The 16,174-nt window shown below is 44.1% G+C and overlaps 1 non-coding gene across 1 annotated transcript; it reads right to left on the reverse strand.

Moving 5' to 3' along the window:
* Positions 1-8,315: 8,315 nt before the first annotated feature.
* trnas-acu (transfer RNA serine (anticodon ACU)) lies at positions 8,316-8,397 on the reverse strand. The gene has a single exon. It is a non-coding gene; the product is annotated as a tRNA-Ser (tRNA).
* Between the last annotated feature and the right edge of the window lie 7,777 nt (positions 8,398-16,174).

The raw sequence follows: 16,174 nt of genomic DNA on the forward strand, positions 1-16,174 counted from the left end.
CGGGACGAAAAGCTTATCCGGGGGGCAGCACAGAGGAACTGTAGTTCCGTTGAGGGCACGCCTGACCTGATCTTCAATGGAGCAATGAATCGCTGCCACGATTCTGTTAGGAGAGATGATTGGTTCAGGTGTGTCGTCCAGGTCTGGGGGGTCATGGAGCCGAGAGAGTGCATCAGCCCTCCCATTCTTCGAGCCAGGAGTGTAAGTGATAACAAAATTGAAACGAGAAAAGAAAAGTGACCAACGGGCCTGACGCGAGTTGAGGCGCTTGGCAGATTGAATATAGGACAGGTTCTTATGGTCCGTAATAATGACAAAGGGGTGCTGAGCCCCCTCCAGCCAGTGTCTCCATTCCTCGAGGGCCAGCTTGATAGCTAGGAGTTCCCGATTGCCCACATCATAGTTAACCTCAGCAGGAGAGAGCTTCTTGGAAAAGAAAGCACATGGATGAGGGAGGCGATCCTCTTCGAGGCGCTGGGAGAGGACTGCACCAACCCCATGGGCAGAGGCGTCAACTTCAACAATGAAAGGCCGGGAGGGATCCGGATGCCGTAGGAGAGGAGCGGAGCTGAAGAGACGTTTCAAGCGCAGGAATGCCTGGTTAGCCTCCGGATTCCATTTACCCCGACTAGGACGGTTGCGGGTCAGAGCCGTAATGGGCGCCACCACGGAGCTAAAGTTCCGGATGAATCGCCTGTAGAAGTTGGCAAAACCTAGAAAGCGTTGGATTTGCTTCAAATTACGTGGCACAGGCCAATCATTGATAGCTGCCACCTTGGCTGAGTCCATCTCGACTCCAAGAGGAGAAATAATGTAGCCCAGAAAGTGAATCTTAGAAGCATGAAAAATGCATTTCTCAAGCTTGGCGTAGAGCTGGTTGTCGATGAGTCTGGACAAGACCTCCTGGACATGATGGACATGTTCCTGAGGGTCGGTGGAAAAAATGAGGATGTCATCCAAGTATACCAAGACAAATTTTCCAATAATGTCCCTGAAGATGTCATTTATGAAGGATTGGAAGACTGCCGGGGCATTAGCGAGTCCAAAAGGCATCACCTGATATTCATAGTGGCCGTGCGTGGTCATAAAGGCTGTCTTCCACTCATCCCCTTCACGGATCCTGATTAAATTATAAGCCCCTCGTAGATCTAGTTTTGAGAAAATGGAGGCTCCACGTAGGGACTCCAGAGCGGCTGGGATTAAAGGCAAGGGGTAGGGATGTTTGACTGTAATGGAGTTCAGGCCTCTGTAATCAATACACGGCCTCAAGGAGCCGTCCTTCTTCCCTATGAAGAAGAACCCAGCACAGGCTGGGGACGAGGAGGGACGAATAAAACCAGAATTCAGGGCCTCCTTGATATAATCCTGCAGGGCTTCATTCTCCGTCTGAGTGAGCGGGTAGATCCGTCCTTTGGGTGGGAGTGCTCCTGGAAGCAAATCTATTGCACAGTCATAGGTGCGGTGAGGGGGGAGCGATAGAGCTTTCTGTTTGTCAAAGGCTTGCTTCAAATGTGCATATTGGGGGGGAATAATAGAGTGTTCTTCCAAGAGGTTTACTGAAGCAGCAACCTTAAGTGGAGGACGACAACAGTTGTCACGACAGGCCTGGCTCCAGGCAATGATCTCATTCTTGGCCCAGGAGATGTGGGGATCATGCTTTTTGAGCCAGGGAAGGCCCAGGATCACAGGGTAAGCAGGGGAGTCCAGGAGAAGGAGTGAAATGTCCTCCACATGAGTGGCACCAACAGTAAGGGATAGGGGAATGGTCTGCCAGGAAATACGTCCAGGAGCGATCGGTGACCCATCCAACGTTTGAATGCAGATAGGGGGTGAAAGCGGAGCAAGAGGAATATCCCACTTCTTAGCAAAAGAGGCATCCATAAAATTCCCAGCTGCCCCTGAATCCACCAAAACCGAAAGGGGAAGGTGCGTGTCCATCCAGGAAATCTCAGCTGGGAATAAAGGCCCTGAAGAGGATTGTGAAAAAACAGCACTACTGACACTAACAGTAGGCAGTGGGGGAGCTCGAGGTGGATGTGGGGGTCTCAAAGGACAAGTAGCGAGCAGGTGACCCGACGCAGAGCAGTACAGACACAGCCCCTCCTGACGGCGCCTTTCCTTTTCCTCCAAGGACAGGGGTGCATGTGGCAGGGTGGGCGCCACGAGGGGAGGACCCATGGGCCGCACAGGTCTGCTTCCTGGGTGTCTCTCCGCTCTCCGCAGCCGAATGCGAGTGTCCAATTCAACTACCGCAGCGATAGCCGCCTCTAGAGACCAGGTTGGTAAGGACATGAGCACCAGGTGGTCCTTTAGATCCTCCGAGAGACCCTTAGCGAAGAGGCAAACCAAAGCTTCCGGGTTCCAGGCAGACTCCGTGGCGAGGGCTTGGAATTCAGCCACATAATCTTGCAGTGGTCTGTCGCCCTGGCGAAGAGAGGAAAGCCGAAGGCAAGTCAAATCCGGGTTGCTTTGAGAAAAACGCGCCTGGAGACGGTCAGCGAAAAGCTGAAAGTCAGAGAACAGCTGCTCTCCTCTAGCAAGCAATACTGCAGCCCAATCCAATGCTTTGCCTGTGAGCAAGGAAAGTGCGAATCCGATCCTCTGTCGAGAAGTAGAAAAACGCTCAGGCTGCAGCTGAAAAGCCAGGGAGCACTGGGCAATAAAGCCCCTGCAGCCTGCAGGATTGCCGTCATACTTCTCCGGGAGAACAAATGGTAAAGTTGAGGGAGTGGTGGGCGGGGCCGCGGTGGTTGGAGCAGGTGTTTGAAAAAAAGGCGTTGTAGGAATCGGTGCGGGAGCCGGCGAAACAGGGGAAGAAAAAAGCCAGGCGACTTGGTTAGTGAGCAGTTGGAGAGAAGATTGAAGCTGGGCGATGGTCTGGGATTGCTGCGGGAGAAGGGAACGAAGGGTCTGTGCGTCTGCGGGATCCATAATCTGGCTCGGTATTCTGTAACGCTGCTCTGTAGAGGTGAAAAGGATCCGATGCAGATGCAGGAGTCGCAGGGAGGTAAGTAAACGTACCGAGCAAATCCAGGAGCTGAGCCGTAGTCCGAAGGCGAAGGTAAGTCGAGATCCGGTAAAGGCACTGGTGGCGAACAATCCAAAACGTGAGACAGAATCGTAGTCGAAAGGAGAGCTTCAGGGTCAAATCCAAAACAGGCAATGATAGCAAACAAACCAAAGGGCGAGACGAGATCCGAAGTCCGAAGGCAAAAGGTGCAGGCAGAATTCCAGGAAGGCAAAAGAGGGGTGAGAACGCTAGGCTGAGCAACAAGAAGAGAACTCAATACCGAGCAACGGGAATCAGGTGCGAATGGTATAAATAACCCGGCGTGCCGCACGGTAGAGCAATTGCAGGTGTGTTAACTCGTGCGGCGGCGCTTGTTAGTAGTAATCCGCTGCTGGTGCTGATTGGCTCGCTTACGTGTTGATCTCCGCTGGCTGGTGGTCGTGACAGTCTCTTTTCATGGGGAAAGCTAGCACCAGAAAATGTTGTGTTTAGAAGAAGTGATTTAACATGACACGTGACCTAATTTACCGGAGCAAAAGCTCACCCAGCAAGCCCTGCTTTACTTCTACAGGAGAGAAGTACTGTAGAGTCTGCAAGATGTTCAGCTGGGTAGCTACGTCAGCATGCCTCGGCTGCAAAGGAACAAGTAATAGGTTTATTGCATGCTGAAAAGAGAAGAACGGAAACACAGCGTTTCAGCTGTGAGGTCTTCTCACACCTGAAGAAGCCTCACACCTGTAAAAGGCTCCATGGTTTTCTTTCTTCTCTTTTCAACATGGAATACACCTATTGTCTGCAAGATGTGACAATTTAATGGTGTTTTGGAAGAAAACCTTTTTTCTTTGAATTCAAAATCAATCGGAATTTCAGCACGACACAACACTTTTTCTGTTTTAAGGAGATGATATTTTAAACCTGATAAAAATAGTAGGAAACACAAGTTTCTTGCTGTGAAAATTTAGATGGGGAAGTGTACTACTAGTAGCAGTGTAGAGCTCTCTGTGGTGGAGTCCAAGCGCATGTTCTATGGGCCAGTGGCGTAATGAATAACGCGCCTGACTTTGGATCAGAAGATTGTAGGTCTGAGTCCTGCCTGGCTCGTAAGGCTTTTAAACCTCTCAGGTTCCTCGGTAACAGGTTGCCGTCATGTATATGAACTATAGAAAAGCATTTGCCACAACCCATAAATTAGCACGCAAGTGCGGGCTAGTTAACACAGAACTGTATGGAGATCATCTCCAGCTCCGAGCTCAATTGCAATGAAAAAACATGCAGAACAGAACTGGAGAGCAGCTGAATTTGTGCTCAGTAGGGTGGGGAGGACTCAGCATTGCTATTGTTCTAATTGGCATGAACTGCAGGGGATCTGAATCAGAACATGTCAGTTAGTTCGATCATTGCGTCAATATGTAGGCCACGTTAATACAGAATTATTACTTTGTCTGTCTCGTCTTTGTATATAGCTGAATGTCCCTGACAATTTCATGTTAGTTTTTAAGAACGACATTGGTGCTAATATATACATATATAGCATATAAGGAACACATAAACGTTTAGTCCATGCTGAAAAGATAAGAAAATCGCCACAACGTTTCATCTTGGAATAAATCTTTACTTGTTGTTTTGCAGCCTACCCATTCTGACCTAACTCCTCCCTTGAAATTCCCTAACAGATAAGGGTACGTAACGGCTCATGCCATGCTCAGTTGCAATTTGTCCCAAAACAAACAAGAACAGCAGCTGAGGGTTTGAGTTTGAACATGCACTGTATTAAAGCAGCTTTTATTTCCATTGATAAATGCTAGATATTCCTACAGAGATTCTCCAGGTGAGTAAGCGATTCCTGTTTCTGTTTCTATTTCTGTTTCATATATATATACAGTATATATATATATGTTACATGTGTCTCTGCAATAGTATAAATGTGTTATACACTATCAGGGGCTGCTTTTTTGTGCACCTCATCTACAACAAGGGTTTTTTTCATTTATGTTTGTGGACCTTCACCATTTGAGGAAGTTACAGGTATGGTGAGCAATGACTGACAATGGCACGTACTGCGTATTCCTCACAGAAGTGTAAGCAATTTGTTCTAAAAAACACCAACATCTAAAGTCCAACATCGTAAGCAATCTTATTACTTAAACAGAATTAACATCAATAAACTGTAAGGTGCTGGTACATGCGAGTAGATTTGATCTTCTATTAAACAAAAATGCAATTACAGCTCTAAAAAGGTCAACCTAGACTTCTGTAACAGATCTGTTCAGGTCATCGCTGTTCCTCTGACCTTGTGAGTCTTTGGAATTTTAAAAGTGTATTTTGCTTGCCTTTCATGTGGTCTGTGTACAAGTCACTGTGGCGTATGCGGTCCTACACAGCCTTGCTATAGACGTGACGAGCCTCCGCTATGTTGCAATGGAGAACAGGTTCAGTATGGAGCTGCCGAGAAAATTCAGCTGGAAAGCTCGTTGCAGAAAAGCATCGTTATCTGCGTCCAGCTGCAAAGCGTCACTAGTGGGTGCTGAAGAATCGATTTCACAGGCTGCGGGTCCAGGCGATTAAGAGTGTTAAAGGTCCCAGCGAAAACAAAACAGCGCTGGTCCTTTTACACGCACGCACGAGAGCAAATGCAAAGGACACCGTAGTCGGCAGGATTTGAACCTGCGCAGGGAGACCCAAACAGATTTCAAGTTTGTTGCCTTAACCACTCGTCCACGATTACAGCGAATGTGCCAGCTGTTGGCTTCTTGCTACAATCGAACAGGGAGTGCGAGGCGGCGGCGGCGGCAACTTTTTTCAAGTTCGCTCTCCGTTTAAGAAACCTTTTACGCCATACGTGTAAGCAGACACACACCTCAGAGTACTTAAGGGTGGCTTCAAGTTGGAATGATAAAGTCTCCCCGTTCGGACATGAAAATAGAACTTTCTTAGACAGAAAGAAATCAACAACGGAGACATGTGGATGACGATTTCAGTCACTGCACTTTGAATAGCATTTTTACTCGAGTTACAGGAGATGCACGAATGGCCCTTGACCTACGCTCTTACGAATGACTTGGAACATTCAAAGAGAACAGCCCTCAAGTCCTGCGGTTTATTATAATGCTGTTGCGTGTCGAGGCAGTATTTGACTTCGTCCTACCGTTGAGACACGGGGCGTACTGTAAATGAACTGCACCTGACAGCTTTAGAAAAACACCTGGGCTCAGTACGGTGCTGAGAGCTCAGCGTTGCTGTTGTTCTAATTAGCACGCACTGCATCGGCTATGACCCGAACTTTTCAATTATTCTGATCAGTAAGTCAACACGTAGTCCACATGAAAGGTAGAAATATTCTCTTGTCTGTCTCTTGTTTTTATAGAACTGAATGTCCCTGACAATGTACTGTTAGTTTTAATTGAAGAACGGCATCTGTGTTCAAATATACCAGACAAGTTTACGTAACTGCTCATGCAACACTCAGTTGTAATTAGTCAAGAAATAAAGTCGAACAACAGCTGCGAGTTTGATTCTGAACGTATGAGATTGCAGCGCCTTTTACTTCCATTGACAAATGATAGATATTCGAAGAGAGATCCTTCAGACCAGCAAGCAAACCCACGGCTTTTTCGGTTTTCTATCTAGGCAACGTTGGTGTCTGCAATAGCATACATGAAAGCGTGATGCAATTTCTGTGGCTACATTTGTTGCACGTCATGCACAGTAAGAGTGTTTCTAACACCAAATACAAAGTCAACAATTAGCGATCACGCCTTCTCCTCAGTTAACCCACTGAAACCCTTGCTGTTAACAGTTCTTTACTGCGTGCTTTACCAGCACCTACATATCGTGTCGGTTCTTTCAGCTTTATTCATTAGGTTTTCAAAGGCATAAGTAGAGCACCAGAGGTGCGAACACAAAGTGTGTGGTTATCTGAAGAACTGATTCTTCTGATGACTACAGAGACCTCGCCGCTGCCGCATTCCTCCTTTAATCTAACACGGAGTGCGAGGTGGCTGCGGAAACTTTTTCTAAGTCGCTCTCCGTTAAAAAAAAAATACCTTTCACAAAATACGTGCCGGCAGACAGACACGCCTCAGAGGGTTTAAGGCTGGCTTCACGTTCAAATGATAAAGTCTCCCCGTCCGGATGTCAAAATGCAACTTTGGCAGACAGAAAAACATCAACAAACCACAAATGTGGACAAGGATTTTACAAGCTGCACCACACTGCACTTTCAAAAGCATTTACAATCGTGTTAGACGCAGGAATTGCCTTTGATTTGCGCGCTTACGAACGCCATGGAAAACGAAACAAAACTAAAGCCCTCAGCTCCTGCACTTGATTCTAATGCCGTTACGTGTCGAAGCAGTAATTTACGTCATCCCACCACTGCAACACGGGGAATAGAGGGAAATGAGCACACGCTACGAATCGTCTCAATCACTCCCTAGAGTCGTAAGGCGCATTGAAGGGTGCACCCCCATCATTAATCGTTGCGCCTCTGTGAAAGGAAAGCTGTTGAGCAGTCTTTGAAACAGCTCGGATGAAACACTTGATTGCTTCCATGTGCATCTGGAGCCCACTTCTTATTTTCACTTCACGCCGCCCAAAGCATTTCTAACACAGGAGATTCGCGTTTGGGAATGCTCCCTGCCCTACAAATAAAACAGGTCTACGGGTCTGAAACCTGCTCCACGGAAAACAGTTCTGTTGCGCTTTTGATCAAAGGGAGATTCGCTGTTCTTACTTTTTGATGACATAACACCCAAAGGGGCTTCTTTGGAGCTGGATTCCAACCAGCATCCTAAAGTTTCTTGGCGGTACCCTTTACAGTCCTCTGTTCGGTCGACAAGGGACAGAAGGGGGCAGCTTTCCTCACACATACAGTGCAATGTACTGTAGTGTTCCCGTTCATTGAATTCGCAGTTCTGCATCAGACCTCTAACTCGTTTCCTTAGCTTGGATTTAAGCCACGAAGCAGGCTTCTAGTGTATAAACGTCTAGAGGAATCACAAACTATTTGAGAGGCCATCATCCCAGGGGGAACTGACAAAGTCTATCCCTAAACACCTAGCGCAGTCTCTCGAGAGACTGTCAAAAATCGCTTTCTCCGTTTCTCCGTGCAAGTAAGTGAAAACGCGGTCTCAACCCAGAGCCACTTGGCAGCAGCGGCACGTAAATACTGTTACTGCCACTGCTCGATACCGACGTTAGCCTACTATACCATGTTCAGCCACCGCTAGAAAATGTACGGCTCTAGTACCGGAGCAAACAACAGGAGGACCAACGTCGAACAGGCACACATATCAGACATGGAAAGCGACGAGGACGGGATTCGAACCCATGCGTGCAGAGCACAATGGATTAGTAGTCCATCGACTTGGCCACTCGGCCACCTCGTCGAAACTTGATGGGTAATGCGCTCCTGTCTAGTAAACAGGAGATCCTGGGTCCGAATCCCAGCGGTGCCTTCTTTGTTCTGTCTTCTCGAACAGAACTGGTCCTTACGGACAACCGCCTACGGCTGGACTTAATTAAATACAAGTATTCATTTCCTGTCTTTAACGCGACTTGTTTTTCTTAAAATGGATGCAACTTGCAAAACATGAAATACAAACCTTGCTAATCAGCGCTAGCGGCAGGCAAAAAAAAAAAGAAGTCAGCAATGTTTTTTTTCTTTAACCTTAACCCTGCTAATGGAGAAGAGTTAAACGACCGAGTCTATGCAGCTTAAACGGTGCGCACGTCGGGTTCTTAGCTGAAAGGTTGGTAAATCACGCTCACCCCAGTCCTTAATCTTTTAAAGAGGATACAAAATTGAACCTAGTCGCCACATCACATACATCCTGTTCAATGATAAAAAGGTAACATCTATCCTCGCTCCAGAGTAAATCTTACGTTGAGGGCATATTTTGTTTCACTTTACCATGAGTCGGGCTCTGCTGCACAGAGGAGAGAGCAGAGCAATGAGGTCACGGGGACAGGGGAGTCACACGCTGGCGTTTTGAATACGCGGAAGATCACTGAGGGATCCACAGTATGTGGACCCTCCGTGCGCCATCAGTCCACACTCCGGACTCTGAATCCTGCCATCCGAGTTAAGATCTCGGCGGAACCTGAGGCGCAGTTCCTTCTTAAAACATAATCTGGTGAGCATTTCTAGAATCGTACTTGTATAGATGCAGCCTTTAATGTGTTGCTAGGTTAAAATTGATGACTTCTTGTATTTCAGTAGGCAACTGCCCTCTTGATTTCGGATTTAATTTCTTTATTACAGGGGCGCTTTTATGAAGACAGAGTCATGTTCAGGTACTTTGCTTGATGGAGGAAGCTCATTTCGGACTCTGTGATCTGCTCACCTGGAAAGGTCTGCTATACTACTACAAGAGAGAAGTAGAGTCTGGAAGAAGGGACAATTTTATGATGGTTTGGAAGATAATGTTTTTTTTTCTTATGCTGAAAATGAAAGGTAGTTGTTTCTATATGGACTCAGTCTTTGGAATTTGTATATATATATATTTCAGTGATCCCTCAGCCATTGCTTCTGTATTGTAATTCAATTTCTCTTTTAAAATTCCTTCCCCACTTCTAGGACATGCAGTTGCTGAACTCCACAATGGCTTCTATTGGAAAGTCTGTGACTGAGACCAAGTAAGTGTTCACTTTTTTATGAAACCATTATTTATTTTGGAGCAATGAGCAATTCTTATATAAATGCAATAAAATCATTATGCTCAAACTATGAGAGAGAATTTTAAGGATAATTTAAGAAATCAGTCTAAGCTTGTTTCTATACAAAGATGGTATTATTTATTTTCAAAGGAAACCCGCGAGGATTCCCCTGGTGTGCAAGATGTGCCTGAATACTTTTGATCAGCTTCCTGCTCACTTGAAGAGGGCATGTATGAAGCACGCCACGGCAGAAGAGATCAGGATGGCCTCTCAACAGGCGAGGGAGGACATGATGAATCACCTGAAGAACGGGGTCATCGTGGATTACCACAGAATAGAGATCGTGTCTGGTGAGGCAAACAGGATAGTGGTTGTAAGGCTGCTAGAGTCCTTGGGCCTTTTTGTACATGGGAAGCCTGAAGACACATCGGCAAGGTGAGATATTTTTAATCTGTAAGGCTTCTGTAGTTTCTTTTTGAAATCATTGTTACAACATATTATGTAAAAGCATGTTGAAAAGAATCTACCTGCATTCCAGCGGCCCTGAGCAAGAGGCCGCTGTCCAGGAGGAAGAGATGCCAGAGGCTGCTCTAGAAACTGAAACAGAAACGGATAAGGAAGGGGAAGATGTGAGCTCTGAAGAACTCTATCAGCAGTAAGACTTTTTATTTTTCAGATGTATGTATTTTTTACTAAAATTCTAATTTGTCTTATAGGTATAAAATGTTTAAACCGGTGTTTTATATCTTTACAGGCCCTGAGTAGTTAAAAAGTATCAGCAGGCCGGAAGAGAGTGGCCCAAGCTGGACTCTATAGAAAGCACTCCCTGGATGCTCCTCTCCTGATTGGATTCAAACAGTACCTTACCAAGGATCTGGGAGTGGCAAATTATTCTCAGGAGGTATTTATTTTTTAAAGGCATTAAAAATTAAGCAATGGTATCTTCATTGTAAATGTTTTTATTTCTTAGCTTAAAATTCACCCATGTGAAATGATGTCAGCCATAAACATCATGACTCTATATTTCCTACCTGAATCTATTCTACTTAAATTATTACATTATACACAATTTGAGTTCATTTTAAAAAGTAAAAGGTAATGAAAGGAATGCATTTTTATAAGAAAGATAATACCGATATGCATGTGATAATCTTCCTTATATCATGTAGTGCGTCATTTGGACACTTTGTGGGCTTGAAATACAAAGAAAATCATGTTCTATGGTACAAGATAAATACAAAACTTAAGCTTTTATTTTAATTAGATTTGTTTATAAAGCATAAGCAATCATTTATTACATCGCTTCTTGAATTAAATCTTTTGACAAGAGGTAAGACTTCTATTTTACATTTAAACCCATGTTTAGCTGTGTTTTTTAGATTTAACTGAACCAATTTCTGTGTGTGATAATGTCCTTGAATTCTGACAACATCACACTAAATTACATGATATAAAACAGCTAATGTTTCTAGAGATAAAGTTTCTGGGATGCTTCTAATTACTTTTTATTACCAGGGACAGTTTAATTCACCTTGTACAGTACTGAAAGACCAAGATGCTTTTTTTTAAAGTTATTTAACATTTTATAGAACTTTGTCTATTATGGCAACATGATGAGCTTGGTGAAACTTGGAAAAATACTGCTTGGCCACTTATCTTAAGATAAAGATAGGATAAAGGTTTATCTTTTGCACCTACCTGACCCCCAGGGAAGGCCAATGCTTTCTCAGTTGATGGTTCCCTACAGTAGACTGTACCTTATCTTCAAAGGTAATGTATATTGACCCAAATCAGTTTTGGAATCCAATCTACTGACGAGATGGAGCACATCCTTTTTTCAGGATTTTAGCATCATACGTTTGGTATATTTAGTCCCTAATGCTGAAAGAAATGATCATAGAACATTTGTACACTTTGTGGGCTTGAAATACAAAGAAAATCATGTTCTATGGTACAAGATACATGTGTCTGACAATGAGGAATGGGCCCCTGAGACAGTCATTTGCATGTTTCACAAACGATCGTATATTACTAGAGATTCTGTTTGGGATTCGAATGTGCATTCGGACAGCAATCCCTTTCAAGAAATGATATGTTCTGGATGAGGTCAAAGGTGATGAAACACTGTATTTAGGATGTGTTTGCAGTGATTGTGTGTCTCCTGCTTCAACGCAGTGAAATATAGATGTGCTCCTGTAATTCATTGGTACATGCCCAGGGCAGTAAGCAGTCTGAGGATTTATTTCCAGACGGCATAGAGCAGTGAAGCAGTGAAGTAGTGCAACACACTGGATCATTATATTATTAGAATCTATTCTACTTAAATTATTACATTATACACAATTTGAGTTCATTTTAAAAAGTAAAAGGTAATGAAAGGAATGCATTTTCATAAGAAAGATAATACCGATATGCATGTGATAATCTTCCTTATATCATGTAGTGCGTCATTTGGACACTTTGTGGGCTTGAAATACAAAGAAAATCATGTTCTATGGTACAAGATAAATACAAAACTTAAGCTTTTATTTTAATTAGGTTTGTTTATAAAGCATAAGCAATCATTTATTACATTAATATATATGAAAATAAAATTTTAGCATCATATTATTACATACAGGTCTCTAGCTTCAACACAGTGAGATATATATATATGCTCAGTGATTTATTGGTACATGCCCAGGGCAATAATCAAAATGAGGATTTATTTTCAGATGGGCTACAGGTAGTGTTGTGAAATTCTTCAACACACTGGAACGCAGATTTAGACCTCCTGCACTCTTACTCCTTAAAAACCAAAGAAATGAAGATATGTAGCAATCACATTGTAACAGGGGTGACAGTGACTTAATGCTTATACTAGTGGACTTCTGGTACCTTTAGGGTACGGTGTTCCCTGAAGGGCTCTCAAACCCCGCATTTCAGATGCCTAGCTGTATCGCCGATGTGTTGCACCTCAGAATCACTTTTAAACCTTACCTCTGGTATCTTTAATCCCTACTGCTCAACGCATGGTGAAAGTATTGCATAATTGTGTCTGAAAATGAGCAATGTGCACCTGAGAGACTCATTTGCCTGTTTCACAAATGATCATATTTGACTAGAGATTCTGTTTGGGATTCAGTTGTGCATTCTGACAGCAATCCCTTTCAAAAAACGATACATTCTGGATGAGGTCAAAGGTGCAGGAACACTGTTACTTGTTCCTTTATAACCCGGTTATTGATGTCATTAACAACATTAATCCCAAACAGAGCTGTTGGACTCCCTCCTCTGGCCGTTTTCCACCAGTTGATTATTTCATCAACCAATGCACTAATCAAGCTCCCAAGGCACTCTCTATACCCAGTAAACATAGGTCTAACCTCACCCAAGGAGAAAATCAGGCGCTCCAGTCTCTCCGCAACAGGGATGATATCGTCATCAAACCAGCGGACAAAGGAGGTGCTGTTGTGGTGTGGCGTAAGGATCTATATATCTTTGAAGCCTCTAGACAACTAACTGACACTTCTGCCTACCTCCCTCTCCAACAGGACCCTACCACTGACTACCAAAAGGAAGTGGTATCCACCATTTCCCTTCTTATCAGCAGTAACGAGCTCCCCCAGGAGGCGAATCGGCTCATCATGGAACATCCACAGGTATCTCAATTTTACCTCCTCCCCAAAATCCACAAACCGGACACCCCTGGACGCCCCATCGTATCAGCATGTAACTGTCCAACTACTTACATCTCAGCCTTTCTCGACAGCCTCATGAGACCGCTGGTTGAAGATCTTCCCTCATACATCAAAGACACCAACCACGCGCTCCAACTTTTCAATGATTTCCAATTTCAGGGTACCGAATGCCACATTTTTACCATGGACATCACATCTCTGTACACCGTCATTCCCCATAATGACGGCCTTACAGCCCTCAAGCACACGCTGGACAAACACACAGTGCTTGATCCACCCACCCACACCCTGGTACGCCTTGCAGAATTGGTCCTCACACTGAACGCATTCTCTTTCAATAATCTTTTTTACCAACAGGTCAGTGGAGTTGCCATGGGCACCAGAATGGGACCCAGCTATGCCAACATTTTTGTCGGCTGGGTAGAAGAACGCTTCTTCGCTTCCTACACTGGCTATGTCCCTGACCTCGGCTGGGTAGAAGAACGCTTCTTCGCTTCCTACACTGGCTATGTCCCTGACCTCTACAAGTGATATATTGATGACTGCGTCAGTGCCGCCACATGCTCCAGCGATCAGCTTGAGTTCTTCCTGCACCATTTAACCAACTTCCACCCGTCCCTCAAATATACGGTTAACATATCTTCCACCACTCTTCCGTTTCTAGACATCCACTTGTCTATCAACTACCCCCGACTGTCCACTTCAGTTTATTACAAACCCACGGATTCACACAGCTACCTCCTGTACAGCTCATTTCACCCCAACCATACTAAAAACTCTCTTCCTTTTTCACAGTTCCTTAGGTTACGATGACTATGCAGCGATGACATCGACTTCGAGAACCAAGCCCTCGAAATGTATTCATTTTTCATCAACAGAGGATACCCCAGCAGTGTGATTGACAGGGCCCTTGCCCCAGCCAAAAACACCCCCTGGACCATCAACCCGATCAGGAACTCCCGCCGTAACAACCACATTCCTTTGGTGCTTCCTTACCACCCTAACACACTTCCTATCCCCAGGACCATTAACCACAACTTTTCCATCCTACAGGATGATCCCTCCATTGGGGCCCTCTTTTCTGATCACCCTATCATCTCATATCGCCGACCACCTAATCTGCGTAACCTCCTTGTTCACAGCTCCCTTGACTGCCCTCAACAACCATCCACACCAGGCACTTTCCCTTGCAACAGAGCTCGTTGTATCACCTGCAAGTACACAGCCACCACCACAATCATTCAAGGCCCCTCAGGACAATTCCGGATCACCCAGACAGCATCTTGTACTTCCAGCAACCTCATTTACTGTATCTCTTGCAGTAAATGTCCAGCCATCTACATTGGAGAAACAGGAAGGAGACTCGGAGACCACTTCAGAGAACACGTCAGGGCTGTGAAGATTAAAGATCTCTCCAAGCCCATTGTTTCTCATTTCACCTCTGACGGCCACGACCACTCTAATCTCTCCGTCTTTGTTCTCAAAAACGTTTTTCCGAACTCATACATCAGAAAGACCACCGAAACTAAAATTATTCTTCAGCTAGGATCACACATTCTCCCTTCCCTTAATAACAGACTACTGTTCTTTTAAATTTTCTCCATTCATTGGAAGTTTCATTTCACACCTCTCTGCACCCATTCTGACTTCACACCTCTTGATTGGCCTCTCTTTCTGTCCCCTGCTCCCGCCTCTCACTCCTCCTCCCTCCCAACCTTTGTTCTCCCGCTACTTTACCTCTGCCTACTGCCCTGTCTCTCTCACACCTGAAGAAGGCTCCACGGCCGAAACGTTGTGTTCTCTTTCTTCTTTTTTTCAGCATGGAATAAACCTATTACTTGTTCCTTTGCAGCCTACGCATGCTGACGCAGCTACCCACCTGAACTACACTGTAGCTAGGATGTGTTTGCACTTATTCTGTGTCTCTAGCTTCAACACAGTGATATATATATATATGCTCACTGATTTTTTGGTACATGCCCAGGGCAATAATCATTATGAGGATTTATTTCCAGATGTGCTAGGGGTAGTGTTGTGAAATACTTCAACACACGGGATCGCAGGTTTAAACCCCCTCCACTATTACTCCTTAAAAACCAACAAATGCAGATATGTAGCAATCATATTGTAGCAGACACTCATTTGCCTGTTTCACAAATGATCATATTTTACTAGAGATTCTGTTTGGGATACGGATGTGCATTCTGACAGCAATCTCTTTCAAAAAATGATTTTACCTTATCGCGGCTTTGCCCTCTTGCCTCTTTGGATAATATCTCCATCTTGTGGTCGTTGTTGGTAATGTCTAGACACTATCTCCATCTTGTGGTCGTTGTTGGTAATGTCTTCTTATGCCCTTTTTTATTTCAATTCTCTATTAGTTGATTCTAGAATCTCTAGAATAGAGTTGAAAACATCAGTTTTATAGCAGACAATATGACATTATTTATAGTCCAATTAGAAATGTATTACCCTGTTTTTAACATAATAAGAAATTAAAACTAAGTTTGAAACACCAGGGAACATAAAAAATGATTTTTAGGAAAACCATGAGGTTCTCTGTGTCCGATGCCTGCAAGGGGAGAAAGCTAGAATCCTTTGATTTTTCAAAATTTGAAAATAAACATCATATAACAACAGCTTTCATTCCTAGGAGTGAAAAATAACCATTTTTGAAGACATATTAGTTTCTAAAACACTACAATAAAGTTAAAAACATCTGTTTTATATTACATTATTTTTTGTGAAATTAGTCATTTTTTGCACTATTTGTAATATAATTTCTAATTAAAAGTGTTTAAAATTAAGTTTGGAACAACAAGGAATA

Source organism: Lepisosteus oculatus, unplaced genomic scaffold (genome assembly GCF_040954835.1).
Source record: "Lepisosteus oculatus isolate fLepOcu1 unplaced genomic scaffold, fLepOcu1.hap2 HAP2_SCAFFOLD_225, whole genome shotgun sequence".
NCBI lineage: Eukaryota > Metazoa > Chordata > Actinopteri > Semionotiformes > Lepisosteidae > Lepisosteus > Lepisosteus oculatus.